At 43.4% G+C, this 26,828-nt stretch overlaps 1 protein-coding gene across 1 annotated transcript in view; it reads right to left on the reverse strand.

The window, feature by feature from the left end:
- Positions 1–20,286, reverse strand: part of GFI1 (growth factor independent 1 transcriptional repressor) — a 51,037-nt gene extending 30,751 nt beyond the window's left edge. The window contains exon 1 of the mRNA XM_069737567.1: positions 20,202–20,286. The gene's annotated coding sequence lies outside the window, so the exon portion shown is untranslated. The remainder of the gene's footprint in view (positions 1–20,201) is intronic.
- Positions 20,287–26,828: the final 6,542 nt, after the last annotated feature.

Raw genomic sequence — 26,828 nt, forward strand, 5'->3', positions numbered from 1 at the left:
GTACAGTCATGTAAAGGGATGATACCAATCACCACAGCCTGGTCTATCTGCCAAAAATCACAGATGCATTTTAATCTTAATTACAATCACCACAAGCCTCCAGTCCATGTATTATGGGCACCTGGAGCCTCGGTCATTATAAGTTTGCAATATTTTGCCCTTTAATACACGGTTTATGTAGTGTGCGCTTTCTCCACGGCGTTTCATCCAGACTTCAGATCCAGATAGTGATACTTAGGGTCATATCTAGGGGTTTGTCTCCGGATTGGGTTTCAATACTACAGAATTTGCCAGAAATTCATGTCACATGTAGAAACTGAAGCAACCACAATGCTTCACTGTGCAAAAACCATTGACTCGAAAACAAAAAGTTAAAAATAAAAAGGGATATATACACTATATGGAGGAAAGTATTGGGACCCACGTCTTTAGCCCTAAAATCAGGTTTTTCATTCTCTCCCATTGGCCCTGGTGTTTATCATCCGGTCCCTCGTCGTGCAGTCTGGGTTTACTAACATTTGCAGAAGAATGGCTCGTTCTAGTGAGCTCGAGAGAGACTGAAGTTGAAACCTCCTGGGCCGGTAATATCACAAAAGTCAGGAGCGTCATGTCCTGGGTTTCCATTTCTGAGAAGCGGCATATTAGCCTCATATCACCAAGCACAATACTACACGTCGGATGAGTGGTGTAAAGACGCCACTGGACTTTGGACCTGTGGAGTCGTCTCCTGTGGAGTGATGATGAATTTCACTTCTCTTTCTTCTGGAGTCTGATGGATGAGTTTGGGTTTGGTGAATGCCAGGAGAATGTTACTCGCCTGCCTGAAATGTGCATCACACAGATTGACTGCAGACTTTTCTTTTCAGCCCGGAAAACCCCTTTAATCTGCTGATGGGTTGACTAATATATGGCACTGAAACTGATGCCACAGCACATGACCTGACATCGGTTGTTACCAGTTTCATCATCTTTTTTTTATATATTGATCTTAAGGATGGCACTGCTAGAAATCATTGCTAAGTAATGTTACTTAACCTCAGTGATCGCGCTTGTTCACATTACCGTATTTTCAGTTCGAGTGCTGTCCATGAAAAAATAAATCAGACCAATGTTATACAATAGGGCAAAGCAGAAGACCAAATCTGCATGTGAAAGAAATCGCAGCATGGACTCGTTTTTTTTGCCATAAGTCGGATGAGACTCATCCATTCAAGTCCATGGGTGGGAAAAAAAATGGGATGTCAAACGGAGACACAGGCCAGCCTCTGATATAGCTGCTGCTGTAAAAAAACAGATTGTATACAGAGGGCAAGTGAGAAAAAAATGATCCCACTTTTCTGGATGAAACTGCATGACTTTTTATATGTTTATGTGAACTACAATGAATTAACCTTCAAGGTAAGGTTTCACTTTTTTTGCTAACGATTATCATAAAAATAAATATATTTAAAACAGTATAAAGTTAGCTAAAGTTATATTGTTTTATTAATTTGTTTGCCATTTGCCGAGGGCTGACATTTTTATTTGCTGGTGTGTATTTGTCAAAACATGGCAAATACAGCAAATACAGCAGCCCCAGGCCAGAGAAGACTGTGGCCGTGATTGACCCTATGGGCTCGCTCTCACTGGCGTATGACACGGCCGATGTTTTATGGGAAAGTACTCGGCCCAGTGTTATTCTATGGGGCAATGCAGATCAGCGATTATTTTCTTATACTGATTCGGCATGATAAAACAATCACAGCATGTTATGAATGCCTCCGCTCGGATCCCATGCACCCATACAAGTCTGCGGGTGCATGCGAAACATCGGACTGCACTCGGATACCTTACTATGGCATTTTCTAATTAGTAAAAAGGAAGTAAAAAAGTGAAAAAAAAGTAAAAAAAAAAATTGAAATCATCCCCTACTCTCCCAAAATAGGGAGACACTGCCCACTTTGCAGTCATAATGCGAGGGAGCATTATACTTTTTTTTTCTGTCAAATGTCAGAAGCTGCTCCCCCTAGTGTTTAAAAGTTGAAAACATATTTATTACCATTAAAAAAGTTTTCATTTTTTAGTATTATTTTCTTACATTATTTTACATAAAAAGTGTCTTGTTTTCTTTACTTTTTAAAAAATGCCACATGTTAATCTAACCTTATGGGGACTTCCTCATGTAGCAAATTTGTTGTGACTGTTCCATACATTTGATTGGGGGTCAGAATTTTTTTTTTTTTTTTACATAAACAACTCCATTTGGATGTGCAGAATGGAAAGAATTTCTACAACAAATCTGTGCATAAACTTACTTTATTTGTAGTGATGTTATAAGGGTCCATGCACACAGTGGTGTTATAAGGGCGCATGCACACAGCGGTGTTAAAAGGGCGCATGCACACAGCGGTGTTATAAGGGCGCATGCACACAGCGGTGTTATAAGGGCGCATGCACACAGCGGTGTCATAAGGTCGCATGCACACAGCGGTATCATTATCCATGTGAAGCAGGCTCTGTACAGTCACCATTGTTCTGTGCATGGGCCAATAATTTGCCATGGGCTAAATATTCAACATGACTCACAGAATCCTATCAGATTGTCATACACCTGCAAACACACATTACACTTGGGATTTTTTTCAGGGAATGGTTTGCTCTGCACTTGATCAAAAAGCTGCTGAGAATTTTTTATTTTATTTTTTTTTATTTTATATATATACCAAGGTTCTGTTCATACCGGGCGTTAGGAATTCAAATTTTTGTCTTTTTTTAAGACTATATCCATCTCATAATGGACATTAAACGGAATCTGTCACCAGTTTTTTCCATCTACTCTAATGACAGCAGGATATAGGGGCAAATACCCTGATTCCAGCAATGTATCACTTACTGGGTTGCTTACTGTACGACTGATAAAATATCTGTTTTAGGGCAGTCTCACACGTCCAGATAATTCCGGTACCGGAAAAATCGGTACCGGAATTATCTGTGTCCGTGTGCCGGTGCGTTTCTGTGGCATACGTGCGGCACACTTGTGCCGCCCGTGTGCCCACTGGGTACCACACGCACCGTGCCGGAGACAGCGCTAAAGTTTAGCGCTGTCCCCTGCATCGTGCTGAAGCCCCATTCATATCTTCCCTGCAGCAGCGTTTGCTGTAGAGAAGATATGAATAATAGTGTGTAAAATCCAGATCCCCACCCCCCTCCCACCCCCTGTGTGCTTACCCCCCCCCCCCCCCCCCCCGCTGTGATTAAAATACTCACCCAGCTCCCGGCTCCCTCGCTGCTTCCTGTCCTGGTCGCACCTTGTACTGTATGAGCGGTCATGTGGGGCCGCTCATTTACAGTAATGAATATGCGGCTCCACCCCTATGGGAGGAACTGTCACCTCACATACCGGAGCCACTGACGTGTGAAACCGGCCACGTCAGTGGCTCCGGTATGTGAGATGACAGTTTCCTCACGTACCGAAGCCACTGACACACGTAGACGCATTAAAATCAATGCATCTCTGCAGATGTCATTGATTTTTTGCAGACCGTGTCTCCATGTGCCAAACACGGAGACATGTCAGTGTTCGTGGGAGCGCACGTATTACACAGACCCATTAAAGTCAATGGGTCCGTGTAAAACACGTACCGCACACGGACGTTGTCCGTGTGCAGTCAGTGTGCCGTGCAGGAGACAGCGCTCCAGTAAGCGCTGCCCTCCCACATGGTGCTGAAACCGCGATTCATATCTTCTGTGCAGCAACGTTTGCTGCAGAGAAGATATGAATAATCCTTTTTTTTTTTAAGTTTATCGTGTATAAAATAAAAGTCCATGTCCCCACCCCCTGTGCGCCCGCCCGCTGTTCTGAAAATACTCACCCAGCTCCATCGTTGGCTGTCGCTGCTTCCTGTCCTGGCCGCACCTTCTACTGTATGCGGTCACGTGGGGCCGCCGATTACAGTCATGAATATGCGGCTCCACCTCCCATAGGGGTGGAGCCGCATATTCATTACTGTAAATGCAGCGCCCCAGAGACCTGGTCTTCGCACTATGGCACTCTTTCACTAAGGGGAGTGGCGGTACGTCTGATGGCACTAAGGAGTTCTCCTGACCAGGTATCACCAGAACACATTACACTTCACACTCCGGCCACTAGGGGGAGAAAAAGGCTTTATTTATTGGGCCACTCCTCACACTGGTAAAACTAGGGGTTGGATAGGAAGTTAGTCAGAAGCTGACTGTGTTGGATTCAGGCAACATCCCGTGGCAGGGGGTGTTGCAGGGAGAAGACACAGGGGATTCCCTGTCAGGCGTGGGAACCTGGCAGGAGCCTAGCGAAGAGAACAGAACGTTACGGAGCCGCGCCTGCACCTCCTGCGGCGGCATCCTAAGAAAGAGATAAGAAGGAAAGGATATTGTGGAACAGTGTAAACGAGATCAAGCACAAAGGAGAGCCAGTAAGAGTCGTGCCGTGAGACTGAGGCAACATCTTACTGAGGCGTGTAGCCGGTGGCCGGAACACCGCGGGAGTAACTGACTTCAGGCCTTACTTCGAACTCCGCAGGACAGTTAATTATAGGTTGGCTGTCTACCTTAAATTTCCTAAGAAGACATAGGGGGCAACATTGGGAGAGGGGCATCTCTAGGGTCCCGGAAGACCTCCAAGCCTTCCCGTCATACGGGTGCGTCCTAGCCAAAACATACTGGGGGACGAGAAACTAGTAACATCTGGAACTAAAGAGAGAGAGAGCTGTAGAGAACGACGAACAAGAACAGCAGTTATGAGGACTATTCCGAATGCTCAGCAGGGTAGGACTACAACACACAGGCGCTAGTGGGCGCACAGGGGGTGGGAGGGGGATGGATACCTAGATCTGGATTTTACACACTATTATTCATATATTCTCTACAGCAAACGCTGCTGCAGGGAAGATATGAATGGAGCTTCAGCACGATGCAGGGGACAGCGCTAAACTTTACTGGGAAGCCCTGGGGACATACGTCACCTGTGGGAAGGTATACCATCCAGCTGCCATTCCATCATCCCAGCGGACCCCACAGCAGTTTAGCGCTGTCCCCTGCATCGTGCTGAAGCCCCATTCATATCTTCCCTGCAGCAGCGTTTGCTGTAGAGAAGATATGTGTGTGGTACCCAGTGGGCACACGGGCGGCACACGTGTGCTGCACGTGTGCCACACTGATGTGCCACAGAAACGCACCGGCACACGGACACAGATAATTCCGGTACTGATTTTTCCAGTACCGGAATTATCTGGATGTGTGAGACTGGCCTTACACAGTAATATATGTCTATGAGGCTCTAAATGTTGGGAGGGAGGAGACCTGAGGTCAATCTGGACATTACGAGCTGTGATTTACACCTGTCTGAGTCCAGTCTCAGGATAAAGTCACGTGCAGCGTATTCATTGCGGACATTTTCTATAACTGAAAAATCTATTTTTTTTATTTTCAGTGTTTTTGCAGCACGTTCCTGAAAGCCCCTTTCAGATTAATGAGACAGTTTGAGAAACCTACATATCCGCAGGTCTTTTGTAGTATTGTTTCCCAGTCCATAGTGTTGTAATGTTGTTTCCATCTCAGTTCCATGGAACTCAACCTAATCTCACGTTATAGCCTTCTTCATGTCGGATGAAATTGGCCAAATTATTCTCCATTGTACAATGTCTCCGTCCTGCACAATAATTCATCATGTAAAGATTTCCCTTGTATTTTGCAACATCAGGGGAAATAATGACTTTATATATTGTAATGATGATGACAAACATGTAACAATTTTTTGGAGCGTGGTCGTTCATGCTTTTTATTTTACTTTACTAAAAACTGAAAAAAAAAGTAAAAACTTTGGATGATAATTATGCAGGCCAAGTCTGAACAACACCGACACCTAGATGTGAGAAAACTCGTACATATGTGTGAGTGTACGGCGCGCCGCTGATGGGAGAGTGGATTTTCCACACATCTGTTTATATTTGTATCCTTGAGATTTAACACACTTAACTAGAACCCCAGAGGAAAAAAGGAAAAAATCAGAGTCCTCAGATAAGTCTGTTTACACGCTCTCCATTGATGAAGCAATCAGTCTGAAGCAGATTTTCTGTCCCAGCCTAATTGACCATATATTTACCAGTTTACTGAACGTAAAGGGTTATTCTCACTGCACTGAGACTGAGTGAAGCCGAAATGGCCCTTTTATTATCTCTAGTTCCACAAGAAAACAACTATAGTATTGTACTTTGCAAAACTATTTTTTTTTACTAATCATTGTATAAGGGTATGTGTCCACGGGCCGTTTTACATCCGGACTAGCTGCGGATTGGAGCCGCAGCGTTCAATCCGCAGCGTCCAGATGTTACAGCATAGTGGAGGGGATTTTATGAAATCCCATCTCCACTATGCGTGGTAACACGCATCCGGCGGCCCTGCAATTCCGGACATGCGGCGCATCTTTTTAGATCGCAGCATGGCCGTTTACCTTAGGGCGCCGCTGCAAGGTAAATCACAGGGCCCTATGTGTGAGGTGCGATGATTCCTGATGTGTGCAATGAACACATCCGGCATCATCGCATCTCCAGAAGCTGGAGGAGCTCTGGGCGGAGCGAGTTTTCCGCTCCGTGCAAAGCGCCGGCCATCCTGAACGTGGACACGTACCCTTAGAATATTTGGCTTTTTACTTGCTGCACAGATCCTGCCAGAGTGGGACACTGCCTAATTAAGTGCGGCACAAGCCGCTTCCAGTCTGTGACCGATTAAAAAGCAGAATAGCACAGCTGCCTGTGGTCGATTCTGCCCTTCCCACTTGACTGGGAGATAAGATGCAATATCAGGCACAGCCCATGTACAAGAATGGAGCTGTTTCTATTAGAAAGCAGCCCACCTTATAATCTTAGCCATTTGATTACATTTTCATTGCATAAAAATGTTAAAAAAAAGCCCAAAATGTTAAAATACCAAACTTGTCAATATATAACTTTAGGACTCTTGTACTATCAGAATCTGCTTCTATTTGTTTGTTGGGTGGCATGTGATTTCATTAAATGATGTTCTGGGTTATGCTTGGAGAACTCCTGGACTTCCAGGAGAGCTTGAAGACCTCTTGGACTTGCGGGAGAGCTTGGAGACCTCCTGGACTTCTGGGAGATCTTGTAGACCTCTTGGACTTCCGGGAGATCTTAGAGACCTCCCCTGGACTTTGGGGAGAGCTTGGAGACCTCCTGGACTTCCGGGAGAGCTTGGAGTCCTTTTGGACTTCTGTGAGAGCATGAAGACCTCTTGGACTTCTGGGAGATCTTGAAGACCTCCTGGACTTCTAGGAGAGCTTGGAGACCTCTTGGACTTCTGGGAGATCTTGGAGACCTCCTAGACTTCTTGGAGATCTTGGAGACCTCCTGGACTTCTGGGAGAGCTTGGAGACCTCCTGAACTTCTGGGAGAGTTTGGAGACCTCCTGGACTTCCGGGGGAGCTCGGAAACCTCATGGACTTCCGGAGGAGCTCGGAAAACCTCCTGGACTTTCGGGAGAGCTGGCAAATCTCCCGAGAACAGCCAAGTCCTCTTAGAAAGCAATGCTTCCAAAAGATTTCTTGTGCAAGATGCCGCGAGAACAGCCATCTAGTCATGTATTTAGGAAGTATGAAAAGAAGTTGTAAAACAAATGGAAGGGGAGTGATGATGGCAAAGCATTTTGCACATGCCCAACATCATGACATCTCCCAGAGGAGTCCAGGTAAAAGTTGGCAATTATGCTCTGTGTCAGGGAGTCAACACTGAAATTTATTGGTAAAATAGGATGCAGACAGAAGAGATATTAAAGAAGTATTCCTAAGTTTGTAAGTTATCCCTGGAATAGGGTAGAATAGGGGATAGCATCTTATTCCCTGAGTTTCCACTAATTTCAAAAACTTGAGTTCTGCTGGCCTTAGGCACTCCCAAAAGAATGAATGGAGCATCAGTGCACGTGATCAACCACTGCTCCATTCACACTGGTCTCCCCAGAGATCGGGATCCGCGGGGGTCACAGCAGTCACACACCCAGCGATCAAGAAGTTATCTCTTAGTCCTATTCCAAACTTCAGAATACCTCTTTGAGGGTCATGAACTGAACCACCTTCAAGCTTTGATTTCCAAACTCCTTAGCGATGATTCATCTGTTTGTTTGTTTTTTTCACGTATGAGAAAAATTGACCAATTTTTTCGATCAACGTTTGATCCGAGTGTCATCAGAGTTTGGCCTGAGTGTCATCAATTTTTCTTTAACGTGAAAACAAATAAACACAAAATCTCTATTATTTTTCTATCTAGCAGTCCGTGAAAATCGGACTGCACTCGGATGATATGATTTCTTTCCTGGACCCATAAACTAACATTGCCAATTTTGATCTGACACTCAGATCAAAATCGAACATGTCTCGGCGATTTTGCAAAATCACGAATGACCCCATTGCCGATCTCAGATATGAGTGCTATCCATGAAAACCACAGACAGAACTCTTGTACACAAAAAAACGGATGTATGAGGCCTTAAGATTTATAAAATAGCAAAACCACTGACATTTTTAATGTGTGAAGGGGTTGTTTCTCCATCACAGATGGGGCATGGTTCTGGGTTGTGCCAGCTAATAATCTTATAAATATGCAACCCAGGAGCTGAACTTTCCTGCCTGATTATAGAAACCCTTCATGTGTACTCAGTGTTTGACTTAATCTCAACTCTGTTTATACCCAGGTGGAAATCTTTCTCTTGCTTGTAATGTCAAGGCCAAATATTCTGATAATTGTGGTTGTTAATGTGAGAAATACATGTCCATTCCCACCTGGCTCACCGCAAAACCCAACCAGAAGCAGCAGCATATGGGAAACCTGGGAGTGTGTCTGACATTTATCCAGCAGGCATTTTCTAAAATCCACAGCCCCCGTAACAACATCTCACATACCAACCCTATTGTGGCGTAATAGCTGCAGGTCTGCGGAGCCGGATTATTTATGTATGAGCGCGCCATGTGGCTGATGGAGCATTAAACATGTCTGACTTTGTTTTTTAAGGAGCCAAAAATGGAGATTGCTGGTAACGATAAAATCAAAACTATGTGTTTAGATGAAAACTGGATTGACAACAAGCGCAATAGGGTGTTACCCGGATTGCAAAGTAAAAAGTAAAAAGGGATTTGCTCACCTAGGGGGTTTGTGAAAGTCACAACCCCTTTATTAGCTTTTAAGCCAAGATGGCTGCTTCAGATAAACCAAAATATCTATTATGCAAACATGGAGATTAAAGTGGATATAAAACCCGAGCTGCTGAGGATCCAATATACAATAGGAGACCAGATGCAGTTTTATTGGTCAACGCGTTTGGAGGTGATCATAAATCTTCATCAGGACAACCACAATTGATTGATTGTAGCTTGTCCTGATGAAGAGGTATCATGATCTCAAAACGCGTTGACCAATAAAACTGCATCTGGTCTGCTATTGTATATTGGATCCTCGGCAGCTCGGATTTTTATATCCACTTTCATCTCCAACTTTATTTAAAATCAAAACTATGTCAGAAAATAATCACAGTCAAACCATCTGAGAAATCCAATAATCAGCAATAACATTAAAACTTATAACTAATATTGAGTTGGCCCCGCTCACTGCACCAAAATACTAGCCATGGAGTCACAAGACTTCTGATAATGTCTCTTGGTTCTGGCATCAAGATGTTTGCAGCAGATCCTTTAAATCTTTCAAGACCTGGTGATTTTTCAATTTTTTTGCACTTTTGTTTTCTCCTGTTCTTTCAAGAACCAAAACTTTTGTTATTATTCCATTGACATAGTCACATAGGGCTTATATTTTTGCAGGATGAGTTGTCATTTTAAATGACACTATTCATTTTATCATATAATATATTCTAAAAAAATATTTTTGGATGATTATTTTCTTCGACCTTTATTGTGTAGTAAAAATGACCTAACAATATGATTCTCCTGGTCACTATTAATAAAAATTCAGTACTTTGTAAAAAAAACTGAAAAAAAAAAAAACGTTTGGGTCTCCATTTTCTACAACCCATAACATTTTATTTTTACGCCAATGGAGATGAATGAGGTTTATTTATTGTGTTCTGAGCTGTTGCTTTTATTGATACAATTTTGGGGTACATGTCATGTTTTGATTGCATTTTTTTTTACTATATTTATCTGAGGGGAAAGTACAATGATCGAAAAATTGCAATTCTGAACTTTTATTTTTTTTTCTTTATGGTGTTTCACATATGGTTCAAATAATTTAATGTATTGATATATCGGACTTTATTGCCACACTGATACTAAATATGTTTATTTTTTTTCAAACGTTTTCATTTTTTAATAAATGATGACTTTATTTTTTAAATCCCCTTAGGGTATTTGAACCTGTGATGGCCCATACTATATTCTGTAGTTATACAGTATGGCATTATGTAATGTGACTAAAGTTCTCAGAAGCACAATGCCAGTCTGCGCTTCACAGGACGTATAAGATGGCAGGGCCGATGAAAGCCTGTGCGCGAGTGCATGGCAAGTAGGCCTCACTCACTGGCGCTTGGTTTCTGTCACTCTAACGTTCCCCTCTCTGTCATTTGATTAAATCAGATCTGGTCCGGTGGACTCAGCACTGTTACCTGGATATATCAGTGTTATATTTTCAAAATGAATGGAGCTCACCATTATCACTCCTAAGTCTTTCTTCAATAAGATTTCATCAGTAATGGCTAAATTTATCCAGATTGACCTCAATCTTATACAGACCCAAAAAATAGAATTATTCTTACCGTTAATTCGGTTTCTAGGAACCTTCCACGACGGCATATGGAGGTTGTCTCTTTGCCCTAATGGGGAACAGGAAACACAGAGAGGTTTAAAAGGACCTCCCACCTCCCACCTGCCAGTGACTTACAACTGAACCCATAGCACCGGTTTACCTTCCGAATCCCAGAACTAATCCAGGAATATATATCGGGTGGGAAATTAGTGCCGTCGTGGAAGGTTCCTAGAAACCGAATTAACGGTAAGAATAATTCTATTTTCTCTAGTCACCTTCCACGACGGCATATGGAGGAATACCAACTAATTTGGCACTAGGGAGGGACAACGGCCTGCAGAACTTTACGGCCGAAGACCAAGTCCTTATTGGACAATACATCTAATCTGTAATGTTTAGAGAAAGTATGAAGTGAAGACCACGTTGCTGCCCTGCAGATCTGCTCTGGGGATGCACCTGCTCTTTCTGCCCAGGAGACTGACGTAGATCTTGTTGAATGGGCCTTGATCCCTACTGGAGGTATTTTGTTTTGAGCAAGGTAGGCTTCCGTTATAGCCTTTTTGATCCATGTAGCAATGGTACTTTTAGCTACTTTTTTACCCTTATTTTGCCCAGAGGGATGGACAAAGAGGTTATGCTCGATTCTGAAAGCACGGGTCTGATCTAAGTATTGCAGCACAATACGTCGGACGTCCAGAGTGTTGAATCTTCTTTCATCCGAATTTGCAGGATTATGGCAAAAGGTTGGTAGAACAATCTCTTGGGAACGATGAAAATCAGAGACTACCTTTGGAAGAAAAGAAGGATCTAGACGAAGTACTATTGAGTCATCTCTCACTAGAAGATAAGGCTCTCTTATAGATAAGGCTTGTAGTTCACCCACTCTTCTAGCCGAAGTTATGGCTACCAAAAACACAGTTTTGTATGCAAGATTTTGAAGAGAGCAGGAGGAAAAAGGTTCAAAAGGCGGGCCTGTAAGACCTTGAAGCACCACATTCAGATCCCATGGGGGAACTATTATCTGTTTTCTAGGATTCATCCTAGTTGCTGATGTTAAAAATCTTTTGATCCAGCGATGGCCTGCTAGATCTTGATCAAAAAAGGAGCTAAGTGCCGAGACCTGGACTCTGAGAGTACTGGGCCTAAGACCCATTCCTAAGCCTTTTTGCAAAAAATCTAAGATGTTAGGTATATTAGGCTTGAGAGGGTCTGGAAGGTTAGGTAGACAAAAAGACGAAAACTTTTTCCAGATTTTGTTGTAGATGGCGTTGGTTACTGGCTTTCTCGATTTTTGGAGAGTAGCTATGACAGAGTCCGATAGTCCTTTTGCTTTCAAGACCTGGGCTTCAGTAACCACGCTGCTAAATTCCATTTCTGAGGGTCTGCATGGAGAATAGGACCCTGAGAGAGGAGATCGTTTTTTAGAGGTAACATTACTGGTCCATCCACTTGTAGTTGGATGATCAAGTTGAACCAACTTCTTTTGGGCCAAAAAGGGGCTATCAGGATAGTCGGAGTTCCTTCTATTCGTATCTTCCTTAGAACCTTTGCCAGGATTGGGATTGGTGGAAATGCGTAGACAAGCTGGAAGTGCCAATTTTGGACTAGGGCATCCACTCCTCTGGGATTGCCTCTTGGGTTCAAGGAAAAAAAGGTTTTGACTTTTGCGTTCTGGTGAGAGGCATAGAGGTCGACTTCTGGAAGACCCCACTTTTGTACTAGCATATTGAACGTTTGAAGGTCCAGGCTCCACTCGCCAGGATGAATGTCCTGGCGACTCAGGTAGTCTGCTTGAATATTTGCAGTCCCTTTTAGATGAATTGCTGTCAGTGACAGTAAGTGTTTCTCGGCCCAATAAAAAATTCGAGCGGAGATCTTTTTCAAACTGAGGAATTTTGTGCCGCCCTGACGCCTGATATGCGCCACCGTGGTCATGTTGTCTGAATAGATCTGGACATGTTGACCGGAAATCTGACGGCTTGCTGCTAACAGGGCCTCTTCCACAGCTTTGAGTTCTCTGAAATTTGACGATTTCTCGCTGATCGACTGGTTCCAAAGACCTTGGTAAGGAACATGATTTACTACGGCTCCCCAGCCTCTCCTGCTGGCATCTGTCTTGATCGTCGTTATCGGGAGCTGAATCCAGCTCACCCCCTTCAGGAGGTTTCTGGAATTCATCCACCATGTTAAGGATGCTTTCACTCGACCTGGCGTGTGAATCCTTCTTGTTAGAGTGCCAGGTTGACCATCCCACCTGTCTAGAATGTGGGTTTGGAGAATTCTGGAGTGAGCTTGAGCCCAAGCCACTGATTGTATACAGGCTGTCATGGAGCCTAAGAGAGACATTCCTTCTCGAAGAGTAGGACATCTCATCTCCTTGAATTTTCTGACTTTTGCTACTAATGGTAGCCTGTGATCGTCTGGGAGAAAGGACATCTGTTTTGTTGAGTCCAGAACCACCCCCAAGAACTTTCTGGTTCTTGAGGGTTGAAGCTGAGACTTCTTCATGTTTGGAATCCAACCCAGAGACTTCAATATCTCCAAAGTGGTTGACACATGGGATATCAGGGTCATCTCGGTGGGGGCAACTACCAGTAGATCGTCCAAGTAGGGCACTATACAGACACCTTGACTCCGGATAAATGACACTGCCTCTGCCATGATCTTGGAGAATACCCTTGGTGCTGAGGAAATGCCGAAGGGAAGGACTCCATACTGATAGTGCTCCACTCGATGACTCCCCCGTATCGCAAACCTGAGGTATTTTCTGTGTCTCGGGTGGATAGGAATGTGAAAATATGCATCCCTTAGGTCGATGGTTGCCATAAAGGACTGATGTCCTATCAGAGGAATTGCAGATCTTACAGACTCCATCTTGAACTTGCGATATTTCACATGTCGGTTTAGACCTTTTAGGTTTATAATAATTCTTACGTCCCCTGAGGGTTTGGGTACTAAGAATAGACGGGAATAATGTCCTTTTCCCTGTTCCAGATGTGGAACTGGTGAGATCACATTTGATTTCATAAGATCTCTGAGACCCAATGTCAACAAATTGTGATCTCTTGAAGACGTAAGGGTAGTAACTTTCAGACCCTGAGGGGGGGAAGAAATTAACTCTATTAATAGGCCCTCCTTGATGACATTGAGGACCCAGTGGGAACTGGTGATATTTTCCCACTGACCCACATATTTTGAGAGTCTCCCCCCTACCGGGTCGGAGTCATTGCTTGTCCTGTTGGGACTGTTGCTGCTGCTGCTGGGGGACAAAAATATTTTTCCCTCTACCTTTGGCGTAACTCCACCTGCCGGTTTTGCCTTTCCCTCTTTGAGGGGGCTGAGACTGTGGGGCACGAAAAAACCGTTTTCTCGGTTGTTTTTGCTCCGGGAGTGCCTTTTTCTTGTCAGTAGCCTTGTCAAGAATATCGTCTAAGGCTGGACCGAAAACATAATCTCCCTTAAAAGGTATAGCACACAACTTGGCTTTTGAAGTGATATCACCGCTCCATATTTTAAGCCAGAGGGCTCTTCTAGCAGAGTTGGAGAGTACGAGAGATCTGGCGGCCACTCTAACAGATTCCAGAGAAGCGTCAGCCAGAAACCCAGAGGCTCTATGCAGGATGGGAAGTGAATCTAATAATTCACCTCTCGGGGTACCCTGAGATATATGAGACTCTAATTTCTCCAACCAGCAGGAGAGGGCCCTGGCAACACAAGTGGAAGCGACATTGGCCTTAAGGATAGACGTTGAAGTTTCCCAAGACTTTTTTAGGAGGCTTTCAATCTTTCTGTCCATAGGATCCTTTAATTGTGAGGAATCCTCAAAGGGGAGTGCTGTTCTTTTGGTGACTCTAGCCACCTGCACATCCACCTTTGGAATGTCCAATTTGATTACTTCACCCTCTAGAGGAAATCTATGCTTCATTTCTGCAGGGGTAGTGAGGCGTTTCTCAGGCTGTTCCCATTCCTGATTAATCATACTAACGATGTTAGCGTGCACCGGGAACCCCACTCTTTTCTCCGATCTGAGTCCGCCAAACATCTGATCCTGTACGGACTGTGGCTCATATTCCTCTTCTAGGCCCATAGTATTACGGACAGCAGATACTAAATCCTCAATGTAATCTGAGGAAAAGAGGTATTTCCTGACCTCAGCTTTAGGTGATACAGGATCTTCCCAGCCCACAGATGAAGTATGGGAGAGGTCTGAATCAGAGTCCGATTCGACCACCTGAATTTTTCTCTTTTTAGCTGGGGAATGCGGCGGCGGAGGTGGAGGTGGAGGAGTAGTAAAAGCTGCTAACGAAGATTGCACCTCCTGTTTTACTAAGGAGCGAATTTCATCCAGCAGAGATGGTTGCTCAGCTTTTACAATCTTGTCAGTACATGGCTGGCAGAGTCTTTTGTCCCAGTTAAGAGGGAATTTAGTAGAACAGACTGGGCACTTCTTTTTAATAGCGGCTTTAGGGGCAGACTTCTCTCCCTGAAATGACAAGGGAGAGGGGAGTGAGGACATTAAAACCCCCTATAGGTACTACCTCCCGGATCCTATCCCTGCAAAACACTTACTGTAGCAGGGGTAGCGCTGGGCTCCGCAGATGCAGGGCACAAGGAACCATCCATACTGGGAAAATTAGTCTTACCTCAGTGGTGGTTCAGCAGGGTTTAAGAACGCTGTCCGCACCTGCCTCCAGCAATCAGCAGTTCCCCCTCCCCCTCCGGGATCCATGTGAGGGGACGCCATCAGTCCGACACGCCGGCCGGCGAACCCGGAAGAAGCGGCTTCCAGGAGAACGAGGTCGCGCGAGACCGCCGACGTCACATCCGGAACGCCGAGCCGGCAATGGAGGGGGAGAACGCTGAGCAGCTCATGGAGGAGCCCGGCGAGGGATCCCAGGCCTGCTTTGCCCTCGTGGGGGCGCGGGAAGGCCGGGAGGGGGTCCCTGAGGCACCTGCATAGCAGGACGACGGGAGCAGCAGGGGAGGAGGCGGAACGCGACCACCAGCTGCCCGGCTACAACAGGCAGAGCCTGCACAAAGGTACCGCTGTCGCCGGCCACAACAGCACCTGGAGACCTCTCCCTGTCCCATGGGGAACAGGAAAGACACTGGCAGGTGGGAGGTGGGAGGTCCTTTTAAACCTCTCTGTGTTTCCTGTTCCCCATTAGGGCAAAGAGACAACCTCCATATGCCGTCGTGGAAGGTGACTAGAGAAATGCTGCCTAGCCAGCCTTTATTCCTATGACATTGCTCCTCATCTCACCCGACTGGTACATAAGCACAGAAACCCTGACTCCTAATGATGGTTCCAGTTGGAGTCTTCTCTCGGTCCACTCTCCCTCGCAGTTGTGTTTTTATACCACACCATCTCTACCACACTGTAAATAGTCTTCAGTACATCCTCCTCGAGACACATTTCACCCCACGCTTTACAGCTTTTTGTATACTAAGAAAGCATGAAAGCCTGGCTTTACCCCTGTTCTTCGCTACCTGGTTTTTAGGTGCTGGTCCTATGCAGGACGTTTTAGGGCTATTGACTTTATCAGAGATGGCTTCCTAATCACCTTGGACTGCCTAAACAATGCAACAAATTCCTGCCCCCATTGTTTTTGTAGAGCAAACCAAGTACAACAGTTCCTTTCTTACTAACTCCAGTCTACACCACTCACTCACCACCAAAAGCCAATGGAACTCCTATGCCTGGACTAAGGTACAGGGAAAAGGGTGAAACTTGGTTAAAGGAGCGCCGAAAGGAAACTCTGACACCAGAATGAGGTTAAGCCACAACGCGTTTCAAAGGAAGTACCGTCTTCATCAGGTAACCCTCCTGATGAAGACGGTAGTTCTGTTGAAACGCGTTGTGGCTTAACCTCATTCTGGTGTCAGAGTTTCCTTTCGGCGCTCCTTTGACCGAGTTTCACCCTTTTCCTGTTTCTGTCCTCCCTTGGAGGTGTTCGGCTGGAGCTGCGGGGGGACTGTACGCCCTCCCCTCACTAGGACTACCTATCCAGCGCTCCTAAAGAATCCGCCTTCTACTGACTTTGGACTAAGGTACAGTCACCCAAACTCTGTTTGCCTTACCATGTTGGAATCTCTTCCGCGCAGTGTGCCCTTTCTTTCTCGCAGAATTGGAACGGGCCTAAATTTCTCTAAGTCAGATTTGTGACAGTTTAGGCTATATCGGCACCTGACATATTGTGCATTAATCTTCTATAGTTACCAAGAGGCAGTTTATAGATTTTCCACAAAGTTAGTATAATGTGCCCTCCAAATTGTGAACATTCATGCCTTAATGTCTATCTTGGTCCCAGTATGGAGGTACCAATGAGGGTACTAGCCTTTATATCTTTTTGGAATTCCAAATTTTAGCTCCTGCTTGACAGGATTTCTGGAGATTTGCTTTCACTTTAGTTAACATTTTTCCTGGCATTTTTTAATGCTGCAACACAGTGACGTTATCCTAAAGTTATGCCTTGTCTCTTTCCAAAGAAAGCAAGTCAATTCAGCTAGGCCATGTGCCCGAAGAGTACACATACCGAGATGACACGTGCCAAAACCTCTTAGTTGAAACTCTGGTTGCTAAAGGATAAATATCTCAGGTGCATGGAGGATCTCACATTTCAGTTCTACAATAGTCATTTTTAAAAGGGCTATCCAAAAATGTGATAAGTCTCTGTGCCCTATTGTAAAGCTGTCAGACTGACTCAGCAGAATTGGAATATAAGGCTAGGTTCACATTGCATTAATGGGTTAACGCTAACGGACTGCATTGCACGGTGAAAATGTCGCAATTAACGCCGTGCAATGGGTCCGTTAGCGCACCCATTGACAGCAATGTGATTTCAGCCTGTAGTGCATCGCTAGCGCATGCCATTTTCGGCACGCGCTAGCGATGTGCCGTTCTTTTGTGACGGACCTCGGATGCTGCTTGCAGCGTCCGAGGTGCGTCCGAGGTCCGTCCCTCGCTAGCGCCGATCGGGGATCTGCGCTAGCGGGGACGCCGAACGCCGACTCTAAACAAACATTGCGTTAGCGCAATCCGCTAGCGCTATGCGCTTAACGGATTGCCCTAATGCAATGTGAACCTAGCCTAAGTGAGCAAAGAGCAGGATGAAGCTGGAGAAGAAAAAAACATTATGCTCAGTCAGCCAAATAAGTTTTTTTTTCTTCTGTTACAACCCCGCTCCACAGTTGAGTGAGTAGATCAGGTAGGTTTATTGATGTATGATGCTTCTCCTCTGACAGTTAAGAAATGTCTTGAGCAGTGTTTCTTCAGGCTACATCATATTCTGATGCTACCAGGATGGTTTGCAGTTTGAAATATGTGATGGCAGACATACTGTATTTATCACATTCTTAGAGAACCTCTTTAGAGGCCTGGCATTACTAGTTTGAGTGCTAGGATGTTGCATAATATAAAATTATCTTGACTCAATTAATGGACGTGTTTGGCTTTCAGTTTGGCCAACAGGGATGGGGACACAAGTAGCTACTCCCCGTGATAACCTGCGTTTTCCTTTTTTTTTCTTTGCATATTCTCAGTTTCTAAATGAACAGAAGTGCTGTTCTTGGTCCCTGTGCTTTCTGGTTTACCATAAATAATTATAGTGCTTTAGTTTAGTGCCCCCGTGCCCTGTTTGAATGTTTATTTGATTTTTCTGTTTAATCAAGAATGTATTAATATAAAACAGTTACAGAATAATAATCAGAAAGAACCTAACATAAGTCACTGGAAATGTTCTAAGTTTTCCAATACAAACCAAAGTATATACCCAAGTATACAGTTTACATATAGAATGCATTATAACTCTCATCTGGTGCCACTGTGAGCGCTGTATTAGGGCACACATGGCAGGAAAAGAGGAAGTCACCGCGGCTGTTATGGATCACATGAAGGGTGGGTTATCCTCATGCTTTTCTCACCTTGTTACTGTGAGTTTGGTCTGAGCACAACCTTTCCTTTGTTAATGACTAAACTTCCTGGTGAACTTAGAGGGGTATACTTTTATGGTATTTTGACAGACTATATGCAGCAATTGCCAAACAGGCAGAGATTTTATTTTTTGACTCTTGCCTTAATTTCCTGGTCTCTTAAGTGCTGGACAAGGAATAAGATCACTGTCCCTTCAGATATAAGATACAACAAAGTAACACTTGTTTATTTCAATGCCGGCTGTTCGTATTGGGGGTTCATCTAATTCCTGATTTTTTAGTTAGGGGGATTTAGGCAGAACTGACAAATACAGTGTGAACAGGGCCTTAATCAATACCATGAAGATTAATGATCACCAGGAGAGGAGCTATTCATCTATAGTGCCTCCATCAAAATGTATGTCTCCCTATTTCTATAAGGTAAAGAACAAAAATAAATAAATACAAAAATAGCAAAAAAAATAAAAATAAATATAAGACCTAATTGTTTTGCTGCCTTTATATTATCGTTGTGGAGACAAGCAAATATTCTTAAATAATATTCTGACTTCAGTCTACTTCTGATGGAAAACTAACAGATGTTAGACAAGACAGTGAAAAATGTGGTTAGGCAATGACCACATCCAAACAAGACGGCACCAGACAGCAGTAATGGCGTCTGCATGCTCCAACAGGTTTATTCATTTTGACTGATGGGCAAATAGATCTAATTGCTCTTTCATTCGTTACTTGCCATAGGTGCCAATCTGTAGATCACATTGCTCTTTCATTTGTTATTTGCCATAGGTGCCAATCTGTAGAACACATTGCTCTTTTATTTGTTATTTGCCATAGGTGCCAATCTGTAGATCACATTGCTCTTATATTTGTTATTTGCCATAGGTGCCAATCTGTAGGTCACATTGCTCTTATATTTGTTATTTGCCATAGGTGCCAATCTGTAGGTCACATTGCTCCTATATTTGTTATTTGCCATAGGTGCCAATCTGTAGATCACATTGCTCTTTTATTTGTTATTTGCCATAGGTGTCAATCTGTGCCACGTTTTGGCTGATAATTTTAGGCACTTTGTAGTTGTAAGCAACAGAAGGGGCACCAAAACTGAAAAGGTAGAATTATCTATATCTTCAATACTTATCAAAGCAAATAAATAATACAAAACATTTTATTCTTAGCCGAATTAATTGCATCAAGTATCTTAGTGAATTTCAAATTGTACAAAGCCCCCTTTTACCATGTTAAAGCCCAATGTGGTTATTGCACAGATTAGGATACACATGTGATATAATACACATGACCACATCATTAACATCATAGTCATTCATCACAAATATTGACAGCCCACGGCTTTAATCTGTTACTTTAATATCATGGTCTGTGTATTACTTTACATTCCTGGCACTAATATCCTATAACTTTTGCTATTAAATATTATATCAATGCTATAAACATTGTGGCTACATGTACTTAAAAAAAAAATAAATGCAAACTTACCTAATAGGTAGCAAAGTGAAATGTGAGCTGTTTTGTGAATTTGGCTGTCATAAGTTAGAGGCGCGATTTATAAGTCTCTTATTTTTAAAGCAGTGGAAACCGCAAAATCCACTTCCTGAGTGTCAGTAGTTCAGAAAACTCTATAGGGCAGCTTTCCTCTTTCTTTTCCTCCTGTTTAGTATCTGGAGTACAGAGACGTTATGGCGAGTTTCTCTGTGTAACTGAACTTAAATCACATACATACATACCGAGAGCGCGTCTCTGAATACAGCCCCCCTCAACTTCCGTAACGGCAGATTTAAGACACAGATTGACTCAGTGGACTGAGATGTACAGTCTGAAATGATGCTGATAAGTTTCAGTGAACTTATGACAATCGGCTCACGGTTTTTGTTTTTCCATTTGAACCCATGCAACTAATATTGTGCTCTGCAAGTTTCATCTTAGGCTCGCTAAAGTTCACTGTGTTAATGATACCGAAAGGGGCGCCGCAGCTTCAGACTGCTGACACAGCATGGGGGGCAATTAAATATTGGGAATTTTTTAAATCAGTTTTGCAGTTATTTGCATCAGATTTATTAAACCGTCAGGCGATGTTTGATGCATTCGATGTATCTATACATATACTTGCTAGAGTGAGTTTATGACTTTTTTTTGTAACTTTTCGCAAGTCATAAATCTAGCTTGAACCTATTTAACCTGACTAGTGACAGTCCCTTTCTTTCTTACACACTTTATCACACACTTAGCGTGAAATATTAAAAGTAACACGTTTTTTTCTAAACGAAAGATGTGAATTTTTATGCCAAAAATTTCCACCCGATGATTTGCAGAAGTTGTAGGGAAACTTTTTTTTAAGAATTTGCCCCCCAACCCTTTTTTTTTTTGTGTGGAAAACTCTGCACAGTCATTCCCCATTCCCATCATTTGGTTCCTTTGTCTACATCATATTAAAAATCATTCCAGGTACAAATTTACGGCGTCATTTTTTCCCCACGTGGTTTTGGACCCAGCTCACTTTTTATATGCAATCGTTTGTTACTTCTATTTAGTACATATTTACCCTCATCCCAGCCGAGAGTATGGAGAGTCGGGAGGTACTGATGTAGGCTGAATGAAGCTTAGGTCGTTAGCTTCGTAATTGGGTGTTACTAAAGTAACCTTCATCTTTGTCTACCAGATCACATTGCTTTTATCATTTGTTCTGTGCACAACACTAAAAAAAAAAGTTGTCATCAATCATATGAGTCCTTCTAACAGTTGTCTTCAGGGGATGTAAGTACTTCTGTTTTATCACCTTTGATACTTCCTGAAAATACCAGTTTTAGGTACTGGCACATGTAACGACCATTAGTCCCTATAGGGAATAGCATGAAATATTAGATTCCTCAGTCACATGCATGGGATATTCCAAAAACGTGTCGTTTTATTTTCTCCACTGTGAATAATAGAAATTGTATGCAGTAAGTCACTGGGAAGATCAACTTTTCACAAATTGTAGGATATCAAACGGTTGACAGAATCTGAGATTTTAGTTGCTTTTAGGCCTCTTTCACACGTCAGTGTCTCCGGTACGTGTAGTGACAGTTTTCTCACGTACCGGAGACACTAACACACGTAGACCCATTAGGATCTATGTGTTTCTGCACATGTGCGTGTTTTCACACGGACCGTGTGTCTGTGTGCAAAACACGTAGACATGTCTGTTTTTTATCGGCAGCACGGACCACAATACGGACAGCACACGTGCACACGGAGAACAGTGTACACTCTCCTCTGTGTGCACGTACTGCCCGCAGGAGAGACAGTGCTACTGTAAGCGCTGTCCCCGCTGTGTGTGGTGCTGAAGCCGGCATTCATTCCTTCTCCTCAGCAGCGTTCGCTGGAGAGAAGGAATGAAAAATCAATGTTTATTTTTTAAATTTTCTCTTAAAAATAAAGTTAATCCCGCCTCCCATCCCCTGTGCGCTCCACGCTTGCCCCCACCCCGGTTGCCTGCCGGGAAATACTCACCCAGCTCCTGCGATGCCTCCTCTCAGCGCCGGCAGCAGGTCCTGTGTGAGCGGTCACATGGTCCCGCTCATTACAGTGATGAATATGCGCATTTTCATCTTAAATGTTTTCCATTATCTGTACAATTCAGTTGAAAAATAAACTGAAATCTTTTTGGCTTGAAAAATAAAAATAAAGAATTAAAATAATAAAGCAAAATAATGTGGCTGAATATACAGAGACACCCTAAAAATAATACTTTGTTGAAGTACACTTTTAATTCATTCAGTTTTGGGGGGTAGAAGTCTATCACTATGACACATCTAGAATTAGCAATCGTTGCCCACCCTTCCTTGCAGTGATCTGTTAGATTGAGAAGCCATCTTCTGTGTACAGCGCCCTCTTCAGGTCACCAACAGATTTACAATTTGATTCAGGTCTGGGCATTGGCTGGGCCATTCTAAAACCTTGATAATCTTTTTGCGAACCAGTCTTTTGTTGATTTGGAGGTGTTCTTAGGGTTGTTGTCATGCTGAAAGTTGCAACGCCTTCATCTTTTTAGCACAGGCCTGAAGGATTTTGTTGTAGAATTGACTTATGTTTGGAAATGGTCATATATCCCTCCATGTTGACTAAAGCCAGTGGCACATTTAGGGTGGGAACACGGGGCATTTGCTCCAGGGGCAGGCAGCAGGGGGCACCATTGAGATGCCTAATATGACAGTCCGAGGTGTCTCACAGGCGGCAGAATTTAGCTGCTCCCTGGGTGAAGGATTTGACCAAACTGACAGCTGGTGTGGAGAACATGTAACACGCCGTCTCCTCGCCCTCAATTGTACTCTCGTCTTTCAAGCATGAATACAAATGAATCTCTGACTGCTGATACTGCCAGGGTTATGGAGATGTCAGCACCATGTTCAGGTCATCTGATCGCGCTGCTGACATCAAACCGGTACGGCAAAGAGAGCGACTCCTGCATCGGTGATGAGATAAGCACTCCAATTGGAGCCCAAGATACAGAGGAGTGTTATATGGGCGAGAGGGAGGATTTGTGCGGGGACAGTATGAGTGGAATGTGTAAAGGGACAGTATGGGGGGAGTGTAAGGGGACAATATGGGTGGGGAAAAGTGTGAGTAGGCGCAAAATAGAGACTGGGTCGTGTGGAGGGGCAGTTCAGAAAGTGGGCAGTAAGAAGATGACAGTATGAAGAGGATAAGGGGACACACTGTAGGGGAACAGTGTGAAGATGAGGCTCAGTGTGGAAAAGGGGCAGCGTGAAGGGGGACACTTAAAGGAAACAAGGTAACCTCTCATGCTGCTAAATGCTATTAACCTACAGATATGGGGTCTAAATGCCGATTCTCCTCGCCCACTGCCCTGGATTCACATGTCTCTCCCTGCATTAGAGACCTATCACTCAAGGGGAGCGGGCAGCAAGAAGCCGCTGGTGACCCCCTGTCCGAATAGTCTCTAATACAGATGGCCTCCGATGGCTGCTAAACTATGTTTTTATCTGAAACATTGCGTGATTCAGAGTTACACATGCATGGCTGAAATCATACGGTGAATCAGGTGAATCAGGCAGCTTGTATCAGCGGTCAGGCTTCCTTTAAGGTCGGTACAGCGTAGCAGTAATAGCTAATAAAGACAAACAGTGTGGTAGTTATGAGCTATAACCACCAATGTCCTCCCTCATTAGTTATAGGGGTCAAAATTGTGGAGTCAATATTTTATAGGAGATGACAGTGCAAAGGTCATGTACCATAAGAGGAAGAGTGTGGGGGTCATATTTTGTGTAGGAAGCACAGTGAAGGGCAATTACTCAAGTGCACAGTGTAGGACAGATGTTTTTTATTTTATTTTTGGAGCATTATTATGACTCTGTTATTTTAAGGCTATGTGCACACATTGCAGATTGGTGTGCAGATTTTTCTGCACTGTTTTTGCAAAATCCGCAGGTAAACCGCACTGCGGATTACCCGCGAATTTACCGCGGTTTTTGTGCAGATTCCACCTGCGGTTTTATACCTGCGGATTCCTATTATGGAGCAGGTGTAAGCCGCTGTGGAATCCGCACAAAGAATTGACATGATGCGGAAAAAACAACGCTACGTTTCCGCGTGGTATTTTCCGCAGCATGTGCACTGCGGATTTTGTTTTCCATATGTTTACATGGTACTGTACAACGCATGGAAAACAGCTGCAGACCCGCAGCGTCAAATCCGTTGCGGATCCGCAGCAAAATCCACAACGTGTGCACATGGCCTAAAGGGCACTGTGTCATGATGTGCTGCAAAAGAAGGAGAAGATGGAAGTCTGCAGAGATGAGCCGAGGATGTGAAAAGTCATCATGGAATCTGGACAAAATGATGAGAATTATTCCAATCCTAGAAGATGTCACCTATAAGGTACCTGGATGTAAATATCTATTTTATGATCGTGCCTCCATATCATCAGTACTGTTGACTGGATGTTAACAACAACTCCCTATGTATTTATGTACTGACAGTTGCTCTGGTAATGTATTTCTGTACTGATGTTGGTTCCTGTGTTGCATACCTGTGCTAATAATGGCTTAGGTGTTGCATGTAAGAATATGTGTAGAATGTAAGCCCGCAAGGGCAGAGTCCTCTTCCCTCTGTACCTGTCTGTCATTGTTAGTTTTGTTCACTGTAAGTGATATTTTTATTTTGATGTAACCCCTTCTCATGTACAGCACCATGGAATTAATGGTGCTATATAAATAAATAATAATAATAATAATTCATGTACTGATGATAGTTTGTGTGATGTATTCCTGTACTGATGGTGGCCTTGGTGATACATTCCTGGACCGATGGTGATTTTAGTGATGTATTTCTGTTCTGATGGTGGTCCTGGTGATGCATTCCTGTACTGGTGGTGGTTCTAGTAATGTATTCATGTACTGTTATTCGATCTGATCCTGTACACATTTAGTAATCCATAACTCCATAACTTGCCACATATGTTTATAAAGTATTGTGTCATTTGACAAGGCTTACTACTACATCTGTATTTATATTATGAGCATTCATTATAAAATTCACCACTGTGCATGCCAAATTCTAACAGCATGTAATATACTCATTGCAGGATTCAGCTCTGCTTGCAGGTTCCAGTGGTAATCACATGATTACTCATATGCAATTATTATACTTACAGTAACATCCTGACTAATTTCTCTGCCTCCTTCTCGCAATGAATTAGGGGCTGTAGCATTTCACTGAACATTGAGAAAATTATGAAGAGCAGCTAATTGGTACATGACTGTCAGTATGCAAATCACCTCTGACAGGCATGACATGACATCTAATCAAACCCCTTAAGCTGTGTATGGTAGGGGGCGCCAAACTGAATTTTTGCCCAAGAAAACCTAGATCTGCATCTGCTAAGGCCTCATTTCCAGCTGCTGAAAAACAGCCCCACCATGCTTCACTGTGGGTATGGTGTTCAGTTGGTTATGTGCAGTGCTGGATTTGTACCAAAAATACTGTTTGGATTTAAGGCCAAAAGGTTCAATCTTGGTCTCATCAGGATCATGACATGCGTTCCTACATATAATCATAAATGTAAATGCGCTAATTTTCACAAGAATTTGCTGTGTGTAGTGTTAAATGTAAACCTTGCATAGTGGGAACAATAATAAAAACAAATGTTATCTACATAGAATGGAAAAAAAAACCCCAATCATATGCCGACCTGGCGATATTAAGAGTCTCCAGGAAGGGGTAAAAGCCAATTGTGAAAATCCAGAGGAAAAATATCCTACAATGCCCACAGGCAGATTTGTGCGGGTTTCTTTGCATCTTTTTGCACAAAAGTGGAAGCGGTAGTGCATATTTTATTATGAATTCCATGTTTTCACACTTGTGCAATCACATTATTTTAGTTTTGTTATTTTTATTTTTCCACTCAAAATGATTTAATGTTGTTTCTGAATGGATAAGAGTAGATTATAGGTGATATTAAAGTTAGAAAAAGTTCTGAGATGATGCTACTTGGTCAGATTTTTTTATACGTTAAAAACCTGGCATTTTAACAGAGGTGTGTAGACTTTTTGCATCCACTGGAGATTTGAGGTATCTCATGGTGAATGACCAGCATGACCACATTGGTAGAAAACAACTGAACATTTGTGACAACCAACTTGTTAAAGGGGTAATCTGGCTTTACGCAGTTCCGAATCAGGAGGTGAATGGTGCGACTTGTCTGCAAATATCAATCACAAAAGCGGCAGGTATGGTGCTGTGCATCCATGCGACCTGGCAGATATCTGTAGATGTAGGAACAGTAATTGGTGTTGGATTGCTTTTCTAATTTTTATAGCATTCTGAGAAAAAAATAAACACTTTGCAATCTGTGAATATACATTTATTACCAGCTTTGCAAAATACCATTAATTGCAGCAAATAGGTGGTGGGGGATGGGTGAGAATCAGCTACAAAAAAAGTGTACAGCTTCACAGAATATCTCCCACCCCGAGTCAAGCTCGTCTAACCCCACAATGTGGTTACGCCTCATCCCCAACCAAACATATATAGAACAACTGAACTAGCCATTACATATATCTAACAAAGACAAAACGGAAGCCCAACTTATTATTTGTCGGCTTA

The sequence above is a fragment of the Ranitomeya imitator genome, chromosome 8, assembly GCF_032444005.1.
Source record: "Ranitomeya imitator isolate aRanImi1 chromosome 8, aRanImi1.pri, whole genome shotgun sequence".
NCBI classification, from domain to species: domain Eukaryota; kingdom Metazoa; phylum Chordata; class Amphibia; order Anura; family Dendrobatidae; genus Ranitomeya; species Ranitomeya imitator.